Source organism: Podarcis pityusensis (genome assembly GCF_964106645.2).
Source record: "Podarcis pityusensis genome assembly, chromosome: 11".
Classification (NCBI taxonomy): domain Eukaryota; kingdom Metazoa; phylum Chordata; class Lepidosauria; order Squamata; family Lacertidae; genus Podarcis; species Podarcis pityusensis.
The window spans coordinates 21,255,679-21,273,993 of NC_138036.1; the positions used below are offsets into that span (position 1 = coordinate 21,255,679).

General features: G+C 42.4%; 1 long non-coding RNA gene across 1 annotated transcript; it reads left to right on the top strand.

Annotated features, from left to right (window-relative positions):
- Window positions 1-530: 530 nt before the first annotated feature.
- On the top strand, window positions 531-8,225 carry LOC308458456. Its single transcript, XR_013977432.1, has 3 exons — window positions 531-715; window positions 1,049-1,176; window positions 7,982-8,225. It is a non-coding gene; the product is annotated as an uncharacterized lncRNA (long non-coding RNA).
- The last annotated feature ends 10,090 nt before the right edge of the window (window positions 8,226-18,315 follow it).

An 18,315-nucleotide genomic window follows, 5' to 3' on the forward strand; every position in this document is an offset into this window, starting at 1 on the left:
TTTGTGTTTTGATATTGTAAACTGCCCTGTGATCTTTGGGAGAAGAAGAAGAAGAAGAAGAAGAAGAAGAAGGATTGATGATGATATGCATGAACACTTCACTGTATGTATGTATGTATGTATGTATGTATTTTTTTTTACTGGCTAGAGAAATCAATTGCAAAATTTGGAGAAGTACAAATTTCAAAGGACAGTGAAGCTATGTTCTAGTATGGTTTCAGAAAGTGATAATTAGTTAGGTTTGCCTTTAAATGTGAACTGAACTAAACTTCTCCAGCCCTAGAGCAGAAAAAACCTACATTGCTGTCAAATGGGGGGGAAATTGTCGGTTCACAACTGCAGCTTATAAACATGTTTCTGTTTCAAGAGAACGAGCAGACATTTTTTTCCGGTCTGGACCTCTGGATTATGAAGTGAGAGGAAAGACATGGTTGCTATGGTGATGAAGCCTTGTCCAACCTATGTCACAATAGACCATTGAGTGAAGTAGGCACTAAGTTCACGATTTCTAGTGGCTCTGAGCCCAGATTGAACCCAGATAAGACCTAAGTGCCATGTCAATGGCCCCAAGAAAAAGGGAAGCTGTTCATAGGCAATAATGTAGTGGGGTGAACATTTTGCTCCTGGCATGGCTTTCACCCATATAGAACTGCTTTCAATTGTGAGCAAAGAGGGGGTTAAAGGAATCAATCTGGAAGTAGGAAAAGCTTTTCAGGTATTAGGGAGAAGAGAGAAGCTTCATGAGATTCTTTACTGGACTCCATCTTACCTTCATCTCCTTCACATAAACAGTTTTGTTTCCTGTTGCCTAATCTGATTGATACTTGGGTTCTCAGCTGCATATTATTCCATCAACTGTATATTATGCCCATTTGCTGCAAAATACAAGCCAAATGAACTCCCTCAGATTGTGGTGGACTCTCCTTCATTGGAGGTTTTTAAGCAGAGGTTGGATAGCTATCTGTCTTGGATGCTTTATCTGAGACCCTGCATTGCAGGGAGTTGGGCCTTCCAACTCCACAATTCTCTGATTCTGTGTTTCAAACAGAACTTTGCTCTGCCTGCAACTTCCTCCAGTAACAAGATGCCCTCCTGTTTCTGGGACTGTTCAAGAAGAGGTAGCATTTCCTGTCAAGTTTCACCCCTTGCAAATCATTTTTGGAAATGAAATATCAGGTATTGTTCTAGAAACAAAACGCCAATGAAACACTGACAATAATATATAGAGGGTTTTTAAAAAATGATTATTTCTGCTTCTTTTTCCTTTCTTTTCTATGAGTCGAGTTCAATAGAATATATAGATTAATTGAGACTTCCGGGTCAGCGCCAACGACAAATGGCGGAGTTCCTCCGATCGGAGGAACGGGCTCTGTGGAAATTGGGTCTTCCCGCCACGGCGAAGGTGAGGGCCCGCTAGAAATCCCAGGCGGAGAAGCCTGGGAACGTGGGGTTCGGCAGAGCACCAAGAGAGCCTCCCCTACTCATGAGGAAACCCCTTTTTGGGGCTCCGGAGTGAAGTGGGAGGAACAGCGCGGTGCTGCGAACCGATCGCTATTTCCATGGAGGGAAGCTGCGCAGCCATCGCCGGAGAGCGCTGACTTTTTCCTGATGACATTTGGACTCTAAATCAAGCACCTGTGAGTAAAAACGGAGAATTGGATTAAGAAACCTGCAAAATTTATGAATTAGGCACGAAGCGGGAAGGTGTAAACAGGAAGTCTGCCTTCCGTTTTTGTATATAGATTGAAGCAAAGACCTTGCAACCTAATAGCCTGAAAAACTGCTTTAAAGTTGGAAATTTCCTGCATCCATAACCAATAAAACCCCCTTAGAAGCAGGAGAAAAGGGGGGGGGGGGAATTTGACTGTTTAATCCTGCAGGAGGAGAGTAAAGGAATTCAAACCTGGGGATGGGGTGTCGGGACAGAAGCTGTTTGAGACGTCCATTGATTGAAAGTGGAGCACTTTGACAGATAGTAAAAAGAAAAAGAAAAAGAGAAACAAATTAACTTCAATGCTACTTTCTGCATTTCTGCTTTTTAAAGAAACAAAGTATTTGAAATCGAAAGGAATTGAAATCAAAAGTAATCTCCTTTGTTGGATATATTTTAAAAATGGATACAAATAGAAATTGTGTCCCCTAGAGGGAGCCCGTCAGTTTGTTGTTGCAGCTTACTTGGGAGACTCTGCAGATGTGAGATTTGGATCGTGGGACCAGCCGTTTGACCTTGACTTTGAACAGAAATGTGTTGGCAGGAAGGTTTGGTGTCTGCCCTTGGCATGACTAATGCTTTGCTGGAGCAGCTGCATGAGAAAATGAACTTGATACATGAAAAATTGGACCTGATGAGTGCTGTGGCCAGTGAATATGATTTAACAGGGAATAAGGATAAAGAAGTTATACAGCGATCAATTCAGGAACCTGGTTTGACAAGGCAAGTCCAAGGGCAGATGGAGAAAGAAGAGGCAGTGATTACTCCTCAAACAGCACAAATGGAAAGATCCAAAGTCCTGAAGGAACAAAAGCTACTGTGTTGGAAGATTGAACTTGGAGACTGCCGGGAAGTATTTGAAGTCAAGGAAGCTTTTAACTCTAGTGGGACTATGAAACAGGTGAACAACTATCTTCTGGATAAATATTTTTTGGATTACAAAGATGAAGACGGGGAGTGGGACTGGGGGGAAGGGGCCAATCTGATGAAGGAAAATGGAAACTATTACCGGATGGAACCCTCCGGAGACCCACTCCCCACTCCCCAAGAAACCAACAATTGACAAAGAAGTGCGCAAGCACAAACAGGAACAAAAAAATTTGCAGAAGGGGCCTAGAAGAGATTTAAGGGCCTCGGACATTAGAACACCAGATTGATGGACTGGATGTAATGGACAGAAAGGACTGACATGACCCGAAACCAGAAAGAAGGGACGTTGGATAAAAATTAGAGATATCAAGGGAAATTCTTTTGTTAATTTTGGAATTAGTGCAACATTAATGAAATTTGAGAGAATGTGCTGGAAAGGAATTAAATTGGCTTTAGTAGAAATGATTTTAAGGAGATATGTATGAATATGATGTAAATTTTGAAAATTTAAGATTTTTAAGATAAGATAAGGTTAAAGAGATTAAGGTAAATTGAATAACAGACTATATTAAAAGATGGAAAGGTTATCTTGATTAATAAATAAGAGAGATTGTGAAGATTAATCATTTAAATTAAAATTGAGAAACATGGGAAGAATTTGCTGAAATAACGAATTAAACTAGAATACAAAAAGGGAGGTGTGAGGAGGTTCAAGAATTAAGCAAATGAAAAGTTGCAATCTGAGATTTGTATCTTTCTTCTTTCTTTTTTGGGTTTTTTCCTCTTGTTCTATTTTTTGCTGTATATTTTTCCTCTTTTTTCTTTTTTTCCCCTCTGTGTTTCTTGTTTTTCTTTTTGTGTTTATGTATTGATGAAATTTTGAATAAATATAATTCTATATATATATATATATATATATATTAATTGAATAAACAAAGAGACAAAAATAGTTTTGTTTTCCTATAAGGGCAAAAGACCCCGCTTTCATTTTTGTCTCAATTTGTAGCAATTTTACAAAATTACTATTTTAATCAGTAGAGATCTGTCAAGTGCCACACTGGGCAAGTTCTCATGTATCAAAGGAGATGCAGCTGGAACGGAAACAGATGAAAGGTGTAAATGAGAAGATTCAATTAACATTTCCCCCCCACCAGCACCATTTCAGAAAGAAAAGAAAAAACAAATCTTCTGGGATTGAGGCTGATCCTTTAATTTAATTACACTTTAAGATCTGTTGTTGTCTTAAGAAAACCATTCTAACATTCACAATTAAATGCTTTAACGTACCATCAGTATGTTTTTGGTGTATGTTTTCTTTTTGCTTGAAGATGTTCTATAGAAACCTATCAAAAGCTAACAAATCCATTAAACGATAGTATGTTAAGTAGTCACATAAATATTCTGGTTTCAAAAAGCAGAAGCCCCACACACAGCCACAAGCACTGTGCAGTTCAGAAAAAAATAATATAGGGCTAAGTGGACCCCTCTTCCTTCTCTTTTCCCTCAAGGTGTGGCTTCAGGTATATGGCCATTGTCATATACCAGCCCATATTCAGTGGGAGGCCAGTGCATTTGTACATCGCTCCTCCCTAGAGCTATTATAAGTAGAAGAAGAGTTTGGATTTGATATCCCGCTTTATCACTACCCAAAGGAGTCTCAAAGTGGCTAACAGTCTTCTTTCCCTTCCTCCCCCACAACAAACACTCTGTGAGGTGAGTGGGGCTGAGAGACTTCAAAGAAGTGTGACTGGCCCAAGGTCACCCAGCAGCTGCATGTGGAGGAGCGGAGATGCGAACCCGGTTCACCAGATTACAAGTCTATCACTCTTAACCACTACACCACACTCTGTCCCGCAATCTCTCAGTCCTCCACCCAGGCATACCAGGTCATTGCCACAGCTCAGTGTTGGCTATTTGCAGTGTAGTAGCGCTGCAGAGAGCTTGCTGGGGAGACCATGCATTAAAAAGGGACTCAAAAATAACTTAAACAAGGTTTTAATAACAAAAACAAAAACTCCTTATACACTAAATACAGAGTCTACCACTCTTAACCACTACACCACACTGGCTCCACTGTATCCATTTGTCTGTTTGTATGGGAGGAAGGTAGATCCTGCTTCATGTATATCAAAGACTGTGGACATCCAGTAATTTTACTCAGAAGTGTTCATTGGTGAAGCTTAACAGAATTCTCTATTAATCGCAAAGCTGAAGCATAATATGCACAGCTGCACAGCTGAAATGCTCCAAAGTGTAGAAACCCCAAACCCAACAAATTCTGCTCTCTCCCCACCCCCACCTTCCATGCCAATCAGAATGGTGCTTCAAGCAAATGTCAGCGTTAAGTTGTGGGTGAACATATCAGATGACACAGCGATTCTTCAAACAGCTCTTGTTTATTCACAAGCCAGAACAGAACTGAACTGAAGGGTTCAGCCAGCCTGCTTATATAGAGCTCCACTAGAACGCAACAGTAACAATTTTCTGTAACTATCCAATCACGGAACGTCACTTTCGATCCCTTATTTGCATATGTGGACCTGAGTGAAAACTATCTACAGTATCCCCCTGCTGGTCCAGGGTGAGAGCTCCAGTACATAACAATCAGAATGTTTCCGTGGTGCAAAGTTCAAAAGGATGGCATGGCATCTCTAATCCATCATCCCCATTCTTTAGTTGTCGATCATATGCTCTGAGCCCTATTTACATATATGGGGGTGGAACCAGGAATGACAACCAGAGCAGAAGACTTTCTGCCAGAAACTTTGGGCCCATTCTGCTTCTTCTATAAAGAAGACTGGAACAGAAGAGACCTGATCTTCCCCTCTTTCTATTGTCTTCTCTCATATGGGGAGACAAGCAGGAAATGGAGGCCTAGTTGCCATAATTTGCCCCTCAAGATTCTTTGTTCTTTTAAATCTCTGGATTAAGGCGTTAGATAGAAAAGGTGACTTAGTTCTTTAGAACAGATGTGAGGGACTTTTGGCCCTCTGGATGTTGAACCACAACTCTTGGCAATTGGTCATGCTTTCTGGGGCTGATGAGTGGTGTACTACAACTGGAGGGGCAAAGCTTCCCTGCACCTGTTCTAGATTCAAGGGCAGGTTAGTGAGCACAGATGTGTTAGCTGCTGAAGCATAAAATCCCAGCTGCATCCGGGCCCGGCAAGGGCATCCTGGCCTGCACCACCAGCAGCTCCCCCTTCACAGGCTCCGGCTCAGTAGCATTCTTTTGCGCAAAAGACGTGTGTCATTTAGTGCCGAGTTCTCCTAGGAGCCAGCTGATTCATGCAAGAGTTCAGGACATCCAATCAGAAGCCAGTATGGATTCCGTAATTCCAGGATGTCCCAGTCAAGTTGGGACTGTTGATGGGTGTGCATCTCTCCTATGAGGACAGGTTGCAACCTTTAGAGCTTTTTTAAAAAAAATATTAAAAAGGTAAAGGACCCCTGACAGTTAAGTCCAGTTGCGAACGACTCTGGGGTTGCGGCGCTCATCTCGCTTTACTGGCCGAGGGAGCTAGTGTACAGCTTCCGGGTCATGTGGCCAGCATGACTAAGCCCCTTCTGGCGAAACCAGAGCAGCACACGGAAACGCCGTTTACCTTCCCGCCAGAGCAGTACTTATTTATCTACTTGCACTTTGATGTGCTTTCGAACTGCTAGGTTGGCAGGAGCTGGGACCGAGCAACAGGAGCTCACCCCATCGCAGGGATTCGAACCGCCGAACTTCTGATCAGCAAGCCCTAGGCTCAGTGGTTTAGACCACAGCGCCACCACTTTTTACTTTATAAAAAAGGCCAATGGAGTTGATGGTAGGGTATATAAGATTAAGCATGGTATAGCAAAAATGGATAGGGAGAAAATATTCTCCCTCTCTCAGTACTAGAACTTGGGAACATCCCATGAAGCTGAATGGTAGGAGATTCAGAATTGACAAAAAGAAGTACTTACAGCCTAATGTTAAACTATGGAATTTGTTAGAAATAAGGATATACAAATGCAACTCAATCTGTTCCAACATTCATTTGTGCTTTCATCTTGTATTTTCTGTTCTGCTACAGTTGGTTTATCTTTCTTTTGCTTCACCATCTATTGATTCGGAAATATACATATTTTAATGTATATCACAGCAGACAATATATGTGCATATCTCAATCAACAACAGACATTTTAAAAAATCATTTAGCTTTCCAAGTTGATGAATTTCCAGAGGGGTGGCTGGTAGTCTCTTTAGCAAAAATAATAGTCTTGCGGCACCTTGAAGTGATTTTAAGGGTAGAATGTCAAACCCTTCACCTATATATATATTTTTTCTGAAGATCACGTTTCCCTGGTGCTCATTCATTTTCTTTGACCTGCTCCTGTCAACTCTTGATTTACAATATTCAGTTCAGTTGTTCATTCCACCTGTTCTAGTTCACTTCTGTTTCAATATACTGTAATTGGCTGTACAACATCCAGAAATACTTTACTAGAACAATGGTTAAATTTTAAAAAAGGTAAAGGAACCCCTGGATGGTTAAGTCCAGTGAAGGCGACTATGGGGTTGCGGCGCTTGTCTCGCTTTCAGACCAAGGGAGCCCGCATTTGTCTACAGAAAGCTTTCTGGGTCATGTGGCCAGAATAACTAAACCACTTCTGGCACAACAGAACACTGCCACAGAACACTGCCACAGCGGTACCTATTTATCTACTTACACTGGCATGCTTTCGAACTGCTAGGTTGGCAGGAGCTGAGACAGAGCAACAGGCGCTCACCCCATCATGCAGATTTGAACCACTGACCTTCTGATAGACAAGCGCAAGAGGCTCATCGGTTTAGACCACATCTACCCATCTTACTGCATTATATCTGAGAGATAATCAGCATAACTTGTTCGGGAGGTGCGAGGACCCATTAGACACAGAAGAGTGTTCTCACAGGAATTACAATATCTCTCTTACAGTGCTTCTTCACTGTCAAGGAAATAGAGATGTTGGTTAGTTGTGTATAAGGATTGGAAGTATGACTCTTACACCCTAACAGAGATGGTATATTCCACTTTGGAGGGGGAATCTTGCCATCCTTTTGCGACTATTTTCCAAAAGGTGACTGTGTCTCTCCTTCGAGAGGCCTTCATTAAACATTGCCACTCTCCCTTTGGGGCCTGAAGCTTTTTCTTTTTAAGCAAAGCTTTATAATTTCGTTTAGCTTCAAACAATTCTGCAGGGAGTGAGGGTAGATTGGCAGACCTATAGTTTCTGTATTTTCCCAACAAAGAGCGCTTCATAGCAAGGCATTCCTAATCGAACCAGGGTTTAGATCTGTTGTATAATGGCCGCCGCGTTGCCTTTTTTTGTGTCAAATAGGGTTGAAGAAGTGAAATCAAATCCTGAAACAAGTTTATTCTCGTTTCAGAGCATGAGGAGTTTAAGAGGTTGTCTCTCCTAATGAGGAATATATCTGAGTGAGTGCTTGCTGCCTTGTTCACCAGCATAGATCAATCGGTTACCATCCCAGAGGATTGGGGAGTAGCAATCATCATCCCAATATACAAGAAAGGGAGCAGATCGGACCCTGCTAATTACAGGCCAATTAGTCTCCCAAGCATTATCAGTAAACTATATGCTGGCCACTTATGTAATAAACTTGAGGAAATAGAGATGTGCTTCCTTAATTCATAATTAGCTTAAAAGCACATAAAGTGCAATTTAGATAGGTGTACACCCTCATAAAGTGTTTTGGAGATAAGTACACAATAAGCATGACAAATAAATAGTCACAGGTATTTCAAAACACACACACACAAATGCCTATTTGATCCACAGTACAAAAATATTTTGGAAATTATCAGCTGTACAAAAATATGAATCTCTAGAAATTATAATTATTACATTTACAGTGGTACCTCTGGAGGCGAATGGGATCTGTTCCGGAGCCCTGTTTGCATCCAGAAGCGAATGCAACCCACGTCTGCGCGTTTCGCGATTCGGCGCTTCCGCGCATGCGCATGACGTCATTTTGAGCATCTGCGCATGCGCGCACGGCGAAACCAGAAAGTAACGCGCTCCGTTACTTCCGGGTCACTGCAGAGCACAACGCAAAAATATTAATCCCGAAGCTACTTCAACTCGAGGTATGACTGTACTGAAGGGGGGTTCTGGTCAATCTTTCAAAAAAGAAAATCTGGACAGATATAGCTATTGCATGGCAAACACAGGGCTGACAACCCAAGCTGCCACTTCTTTGCTCATGGGGAAATTGCCTTCACAAAGTCATTTAAATAATACATATGCAGTCCAGAGATAAAAGAAATCATGACACTTTGAGGAAACTGAACAAAAACAGTGTATAAATTGACAAGAAAGGAGCAGAAGGGCTGGTCTTTCCTATTTTGGGCCTTGTACATAACAGGGAGGCTTTCAACCAAAAATAGGCACTACTAGCCCTGTGTCATCTGACTGAGTTCTGAGAACAGCAGCAGCTCGGCAGCTGAGGTCCTATCAAGACACAAGCGTGTACTGTTTCTAATGGGTTTCCATGTTTGATTGTTGAGATATTGTTGTACACCACCCTCATATTTTATGAGACAGCAGAATATGCATAGTTAGTTAGTTAGTTAGTTAGTTAAATAAATAAATAAATAAATAAGAAAGTCTTTGTCAGAGACACTGCACTGGCACTTGAATAAGTAACCACAAGAAACAGAGGGTTCAGAACTAAGGATGGAAGGACCTATCAATTTTTTGTTCTCTTGAATTCTCATTTTTCCAATCTTTTCAATCTTAAATTGGGTTCTCACATATTTTTTTCTTTAAAAAAAATCCCTTCCACCAATATGCATTTTAGTATGTTATTTTCACTAATATATTCATTTTAAGCACACTTTCCTCTAATGTGTTCATTTTAGGAAGAAAGGGGGGGGGAAACCAACCAACATCATTTGGAGAACTGTGTTGTAAAATTTTGGCAAGTGTGACTTTTGAAGGATAGCTGTGTTTCGGGTTGCATATTTTTTTCAGAGAGTGCAAATTTAATAGATTGGACTTTAAATGTGCACTGAATTGAATTTTTCCTCTGTCGGTACTCAGAATAACTAAATAGCCTCTGATACACTGCTGCCTCTTATCCACTGGGCAAAGCATTCTGATAGCATTTGGCAAGCAGTCATAGTGTGGTGGCTAATGCCTGATTTTTGTAGACAGAGAAAAATAAACACCTGCTGGAATGAGATCACACAGTTGCTCATTCTGCAAAGTCAGAGTTAAAGGAGGGAGGGAGATGCACTGGAGCTAGGATGTGTATTTTTTTTTTTTTACTTGTTGATATTCTTTTATAAAAAGGAAGTCATTGGCTTCTCCCTATTTGGTTTGGCAAAGGCAGAGAAGAGCTATGAAATCATTAGACTGAGGATGAATAAATATTTTCAACTTCTTGAAACCAATTATAGTATTTGTTACTTGGATGAATTCTTGAATTCCTTCAGTTTTATGAGGGCTATTAAATCAGATGCTTGCTAAGAATATATTAGGAATTAAGATGTTGGCTCAAGTGTGTAGCGTTTCTTGTCCAGACTCTTCAGCCTTTCCAGGAGCCAGAAGCTTAAAAATAACGTGCCAAAAATATAGATCGAGGTTGACACTTGGAATTGCCATGAAGTCTTGTGTCTGTTCGAAAATGCATTGCACCCTTTGAACATTAAAGCCAAGCACTCCGCTGCCAAACCTTCTTCTGTCTCCTCCTGCTGCACCTTTGCCTTGGGAATGCGTGAGTGAGTAGCATGCAGAACAGACTCCAGCAGGGAATGAATGCTATTCTCTAATCATCTTTTCCAATGGAGCTGATGGGCTTTGTGGTCTAGCACAAAGCGTGTTCTCATTAAAAGAGAGCACATATTGCGGTGGGTGCCAGCCAAGACACCCCTCTGTTGCCGGGCAGTTTGGGATGGTATGGCTCTGGCAGGGATTGGTAGCCTGAGTTGCTGGGGTAATTTTGACGTTGCCAATTTGGGGGTGGGAACAGAGGTTTTTTAAACAGTGCTCGCAGCAATCTGCTTTCTCTTTCGCTGTGTGCACCGGATCACTCGCCCGCCCTCCCTTAATTTGGGTCTTGTGCGTTGACCTTGCTATGCCTGTCATGGGTTCGTCTGCCATTGGGGCAGGGGCCTGGTAGGAATTTTGTCCATTTGGCTGATTGGCTGGTGCCATATGGTTTTTGCCTACTGCGTAGCAAATCGTCACAACTTGTAAGGTTGCAGTTAGGCATTGGTTAAAATTGGTTGGAGGAGGGGTAAGGATTGGCTGGGCCTGCCCCTCCAATGCTGCTGCTGCAAGGGAATTCTGTTAAAGGAATTCAGGGGCTTGCCATCCTTTTGTCCAAACCCCTGGAATCGGGTTCGGGCCAGGTAAGCCCCTGGGAGCATGCGGGGAGAAGCTGAGGGCCTGTGGCGCAGCTCCAGTTCTCCCCAACATTGTTCCCCCTCACTGACTTTCGCTGGAATCTGGAAGCCAGTTCTGTCCCCAGGTGGGGGGACAGATAGTCCTAACCAATGCCTAAGCAACCACTCACATCCATGTATGTTAATAAAGTTGTGGCCAAAATTATGCCAAAAACCTTAAACAAAAATTCTGTGTGAAGTGTGTGTTATTGGGGTGGGGGTGTCTTGGGGACCTCGACACCCAAACACCTGTTTTTGTCTGTCATTTCCTGCTGGAGTGGCGGCCAGACTTCCTGTCTCTTCCTTCCTTGGTACAATCTGCTGGAAACACAATGCTCATGGCACTGGTGGAGAACCAGTTTCCCTCTAGATGTTGCAGGACTACAGCTCCCATCTTCCTGACCACTGGTCATGCTGGCTGGGGCTGATGGCTGTTGCTTTCCAGCAACATCTGAAGGGCCATAGTTTCCCTCGTCCTGGCTGATGGTTCCCCTTTCCCTCCACAAGATGTAATGCCAGCAACCTTACCATCGGACAGTTGGAACATTTGCAGGAACATATAGGAACCACTTATTTGATGGAAGCCCCATTGCTAAAGGTAGGCATTGATGGCTAGGCCAAGAGGTGAAGAAGGAGACGCAGCTCCTGCACCTTCAGTAGTTGTGTGGAAGAGATCGTTTCAGGAGGTTCAGCTTGTCATGCAAGGTACAATACTTGAACTCTTTCATTCTACTCAACAATTAAAGCTGCAGACCCCTGCTCCTTTTCCCACTAGGTCACCACTTTGGAGGCACTTGGGTGTCTGAATGGTGAAGGAAGACTTCTTAGAGTTTCAGCCACGGTGGATGGGGAGTACCATTTTGGCAGCTTCAGGCAGCAAAATGTATTGGGCTGGCATCATGCATCTATCCAAGTGAGAAGGAAGCAGCAGTGAGCTCCCTTGAAAAAGCACCCTATGGGGGCATTCCACACACACACACACACACACACACACACACACACACCATTTCACACTCAGTCCTGGCAACTGCATAGACTTCAGCTACTGAGAAATTATTAGAGCTAAACAAAGCACCCTCCTCCTTTTTAAAGTGTGTTCTGTGCTGGGGGTTTCCATGTTGATATGCCTCCTGCTCAGGACTGGGGATATTTATGTGAGAGCGTCCCAATCCCATTTGCACAGGGCTGTATCCAACCAAGTTCTAGTCAAAGTAGACCCACTGAAATGAATGGACTTAAGTTAGGCCTCACCTGCACAACACACATAAAAGCAACTTCATACCACTTTAAACAGTGATTTCTTAAGATACCCCTATTCCCCCCACAGAGCTACAATTCTCATAGTTCACCTGCAAAAGAAGGTTTGATTGCTAAACTAACCTGAGAATTGTAGCCTTGGTTGGGAGGGATGGGGACAGGTGGTGCCTAATATCTCTCAGCACCCTTAACAAATCATAATTTTGAGCATTCTTTTTGGGAAACCACAACTGCTTAAAGTGGAACGATACTGCTTTAAATGTATAGTGCAGACAGGGCCTAAGTCACAGCCACTAATTCCAAAGGGGCTGCTCTAAACAGGGGTAACAATGGATATAGTATTTTGTCATTCCTTTGCATTTTGCCAGGCAGAGACACATGGGAGACAATTTGTGCATATTCGTGACATTTACAAAGAGGTTGTTTAAGATACTTAGTGGTATAAATGAAAGCAAGTGTCACCGAGATATAGATGGTAAGTAAACATAGCCCATTAATGTACATTATATCTGACTTTCTTAATTTACTGCACATCTTCCAGGAGTAGTGAATCAACCACAATCAAGCTCAGTTTTCTTGGCAATAAAAAGTAAATAAAAACCTAGACACCTAGACACCCAAGTTGTTCAGTTTCGAAAGCAGCCTGTCTCATCCGCTCTTGAAAGCGTCTCACAGCGAAATCTGCAGAGAACAACCCAACCACTGCTACAGATGAAAAAGCCATGGTTTCTATATGTGCCAAAGCTGTTACAATGAGTCAGCTGTCTTTTCCAAAAAGCCAAAACATTAAAAAGTTAATGTCGGGTGGACAGAGGTGCTACACCAGCTTCCTGGCAGCTGGGTCACTGTTACTTACCAGGAGTGGGGCAAGACAGTGGGGGAACTTGGCACAGTGTAGATGCCAGTCATGCACTGATGCTGATGCGTTTGCACCATGCCGATGGTCAGAATTCAGGGAGCTGATTTGAGACAGGATAAAACCCTCAAAGAAGAGGGAGGGTTGGCTGAAAGAGAAAGGGATAGACAAACAAAGATAGATGCAGTGGTACCTCGGGTTACATACGCTTCAGGTTACAGACTCCACTAACCCAGAAATATTACCTCGGGTTAAGAACTTTGCTTCAGGATGAGAACAGAAATTGTGTGGCAGCGGGAGGCCCCATTAGCTAAAGTGGTGCTTCAGGTTAAGAACAGTTTCAGGTTAAGAACAGACCTCCGGAACGAATTAAGTTCTTAACCCAAGGTACCACTGTAATAGAATCACAGAATCATAGAACTGGAAGGGACTGCAAGGGTGATATAGGCCAACCCCCTGCAATGCAGAAATATTTCGCCCAATGTGGGGCTCAATCTTATGATCCTGAGATTAAGAGTCTCACACTTTACTGAGTGTGTGATAGAAGCTTGAAATTTAAAGAGAGCAACAGAAAGAAAGAAGGGAACAAGCAAACTCTGGATGATTGCTCTGCCTCTCGATTTATTTTTCCGGTGAGTCATGAGAACATAAGAATACTCTTGCTGGATCAGGCCAAAGGCCCATTGAGCTAAGAAACTTGTTCTTACAATTGATCAGTGGGATGCCAAAGGGAAGGGCACAAACAGGGCATGTTGCGCAGAACAGCACTCTCCCCATCTGGAATTCTCAACAACTGGCATTCTTCATGGGGGGAGAGGTTTTCTACCCCTGCATTACATTAAAAAACAACAACTAAGTGCTGGCTTGTTACCTTTATCTGTTGTTTTTGATGTGTTGTTATTACTGATTTTTATTGATCCTAAACCTCTGCTGCCTCGCGGCTATATTCATTTGTGAAAAAGGCTATCTTGCAGAATAATAATAATAATAATAATAATAATAATAATAATAATTTATTATTTATACCCCGCCCATCTGGCTGAGTCTCCCCAGCCACTCTGGGTGGCTCCCAATCAAGTGTTAAAAACAGTAGAGCGTTAAAAGAAGAAGAGAAGAAAAGGCTAAGGAGTAAGCCTTATACAAATATGGAGAAGACGGTTGTATGGTGTCTTGTACGCCTCCTTCCAGCAAGTCCTGCAGCCAAGCTGGTGCCAAATGTATCACTCTGTTTTCCTTTCGACCATACCAGCGAGCCCGTGGAGGGTGGGTGCGGTCTTGTTGTCTGGGCAGCTCAGGAGCTCTATATACACTGCCCAGGCTTGTTCACCAGTGAGGTCACTTCAGTGCTGCCAACACCACAAAAACAACACAGGAGGTAGCAGTTATGAGTTACCAGTATGTACAGCCACAGCAGGTGCTGTGATTCTCCAACAGTTTGACCTGCAGAGGCACGGTCCAATGTCTCTCGAGACAGACGGATGCCAACAATTAATGATTTTTAGAACCAGTGTTATTAATGTTGACATATGAAGGAATGTTGCAAGTAGTGGTGCTGCTAGGATCAGTGCTAGATGTTCAAACAATGGGTAAGCATTTCCCAGTTTTGCAGTGTCGTTACTTTTCCCTCCATGCTGCTTTGCTTATGGGCTGTGTGTGTGTGTGTGTGTGTGTGTGTGCGTGCGCGTGCGCACACACGTACACATGCGCAAAAAAAGGTTGCTTCTCCCATAAGGTGGGCCTTGAGTGGCTTTGTTAATTTCACCACTAAATAATAGCAGGACTGCCCCATGTTCATCCATCCAGTATGAATAGCCTGTAAAACTTAAAACACTGGAAGTGCAAATGAAGTATTTGTGACATTTTACAAGTCGCTCCTCAGCCTAGTTTAAAACAACAACACCACTGAAAGTGATATACGTAATAATTGACCGAGAGCCCAGTGCCACTGGATCCTGCTGGATACTCTTATAATTGCAGGTTGGATTTATAAGAGGAGGAAACCTGAAGGCTAACTTGCTGTCTATTGATTTAAGATGACATTTCCCCCCAGTATGTGGTGCCTATGGGCATCCCTGTAGAGCTACATAAAACTGCAAAGCTGCATGACTTCTCATTTTTCCCCTTTCCCTGAAGATGAGCAGAGTCTTTAGCCAATAATAACATCAGAGTAAAAGCCATATTAAAGCTATTATTGGTGCCAAACCAACACAATGATATAAAAGTAGAAAGAGGCAGAGACGGTGGCCCATGGGGCAAAATAATGGAATTTTGTCAGCCGCATTTCAGTGTTTGAAGGCAAAACCCTTTTGGCAGGTATGTTTCAGCAGTTACTTTCAAGAGAATGAAGCACTCTGGAGTTTGGATTTCATAACAATGTTTTGCTTCCCTTGTAACTGATCTTAGTCATTAGTATCTGAAGAATAAAGAGCGGTGATCAATTATTATCAGCAGCAAGCTGGCCTGGGAATCATTTAGGACAGGCAGCACTTTATAAGAGGTTGTATGTGATCATTTCTTAGGGGCACCATAACAAACACATTATAATTGCATGAATGGCACAGCTGTCTGTGCAGCAAAATCAAAAGACTTGTGTCATTTCTCCCCCCTCTGCAATAGTTTACATGGTTTCTATCGGGTATCTTCTCTTCCTCTTTACTGCTACCTCCACTGTCAGAGGCAACATGCTTCAGAATACCAGTTGTTGTGTCTCACAAGTGAGGAGAGTGATGCTGCCCTTAGGTTCTGCTCACGAGCTTACATTGTTAAGTGAGGTGAGGCAGGAGGAAAATGTCTTAGACTCCTGCCATCTTTGAACTGCACAAAAAGGAACCAAGCCAGAGCTGCATTCAATAAAGCTCAGAGTCTGGGGACATGGAGAGGCACTGACAGCATCCACTATGGACTGATATCATTGGCCATTATAACCAAATAGTGCTATTTGTCAAAATGGAAGATTTCTACCTCTCAACATCTTCACCCCCTTTACCCAGTCAGCTTGATTTGTTTTTCAGGGGGAGAGTAAATCACCATGCATTTTTCAGAGAGGTGAAACTGCAAAGTCACTCAGAAACGTTGGGAATCCTCATCCAGCTTGAGTTGCCTTGTTAGGTTGTAAAACTGGGGAAAATAATAATAATAATAATAATAATAATAATATGCCTTGCTAGCTGCACAATCCAACTCGTAATCATGACAACCTTCCCTGATTTGCCTCATAATTCAAGGTCCACATTAGCGGATTCATAACCCCATTATTTTCACTTTAAAAGTGCATTTCTAAACATCTTTCGACATGTCATTGAGAACTGTGCCAGAACATTCAAGGAATTGCAACCACCCATGAATTAGTTATAATCTGGCACTGGTTTGGGAGATGCATATCAGGTCCACTTCAGATTGAGCAAAGATCAAATAATAGCAACGCATGACTGGCTCTGGCAGAAGATTCCCTTCTCACAAAAATGTGTTTCAGTTGTCACATGGGTGGTGGACAGGCACAAGGATTCTGACATACATGTGCAACAGAAGTCTGAACAATCATGTTGGCTGGGGATAACGGAAACTGTAGTCCAAAACATCTGCAGAGCACCAGATTAGTGAATTCTGCACTACTGCCATGGAAGGAAGAGGTCTGTGGAAATGAATATAGGGTTCTAACAAATTCAATGAGGTTTGAAGGTCACCTATAGTTCTTCATAAGAAGGAAAGGATTTTGAGCCACGTCTAAGTCAGAGTATATCTGAGGGCCTTCAGAATTGATTTGTCCCATGCTTGCAATAATATACTAGGCTCCTTGCTCATGAAGTACTTTAAAGTGTGTATTTTGAAATCTGAATCTGAGCGAAACTGGAGTGCTAGCACTTCAATAACAATGTAGTCTAAATAGGAGCCCTGGTTGCCTGCAGGTTTCACAAGTCAGAGAGGAAAACAGGCTCATTAAATAATGTTCCCTGTGTTGTGTAGGCTTCGTTCCTGCCCCCCACCCTGCCAGACCCACTTATAACAAAAGGAGGGAAAGAGTTATCTAAATATAGTGCTTATTTTAAACTTTTAAAAAAATGATCCATGTTATTAAAGGAACAAAAGCAACAAGGGATCCAAGCCTGATTTCTTTAGTAAAGAACTATTTAATGTCTCAATGGAGAGCCACTTCACATGTTACAAAATTAATATGTATCTGCAGAGTACCCTGTGACATGAGAAAGGGTTACATGCCTTCTTTCTTAGCCATCTCAAGATGTGCCGCAATTTCTTATAGCATATATGTGAATCGTATGTATGCCTAAAAGATAGGTATGCATTTGTATGTGTGTATCACGCTTTGTGGGACCAAACATAACTACACACAGTGCACCCATGGTGGCATTGCCAATCTTATAGCGTGTGAGATGGCATTGAACTATACGAGAATGGGGTCATTTCCCAGAGATATTTCCCTAAAAGAGGGCTCCTCAGTAGGAGTGCCAGCTTGGCTCCACAATCAGGGTTTCCATGGGCTGTGCGTGCCATGAAGCGTGAATGGCTCTGGCACCGAAATCTGTTGGTTTCCAGCCCCTTCATGGGGAATTTTGTGGGTGCTTGGGCACCTAGGGCCCTAGGGAGCTGGCATATGCTCCTCTGGATGACCTGTTAATTTAGCAATCATTTTAGTCACTTACGTAGTGGTTAGACTATGCCTGGTGTTCACTGAGCATTCATCCTGATTTGCTTGTGAACTGTTTATACTTCTTCCCATTAATCATTCATTCATCTAACACTTTTTAATGCATTTCAACCTCTGTGAAATGTGGAAACTTTAAGCTTTAATTCCCCCCATACAACAGTGATAGTCTTAAGAGGGCCTGTGTTCCAAAGTACAGGTAGGGATGTGGAGGGAGGGAAGCAAATTTTGTTTGCATTTTTCAAATGGACTATGCAATTCACCCTTTTCAAGCTGACTAGAGAAGCAAAACACAGCTCTTCTTCAGCCTTTGTACTTCCCTGAATTTTGTGAGCTTCAACCAAGCAGTGTGTACAAAAATGCAGACATTAAAAGCAAGTGTGCATGCAAAAGCTGATATTAAAGAAAATAATATGCCAAGATATATTGGTGTGAGAGGAAAAACTGGTTGCAAAAATGTGTATACGAGTCCAAACTGCACACAGAAATGTGCTCATTGCAAGAGATTTTCGCCAAAATGCCAATGAACATTTTCACGAGGG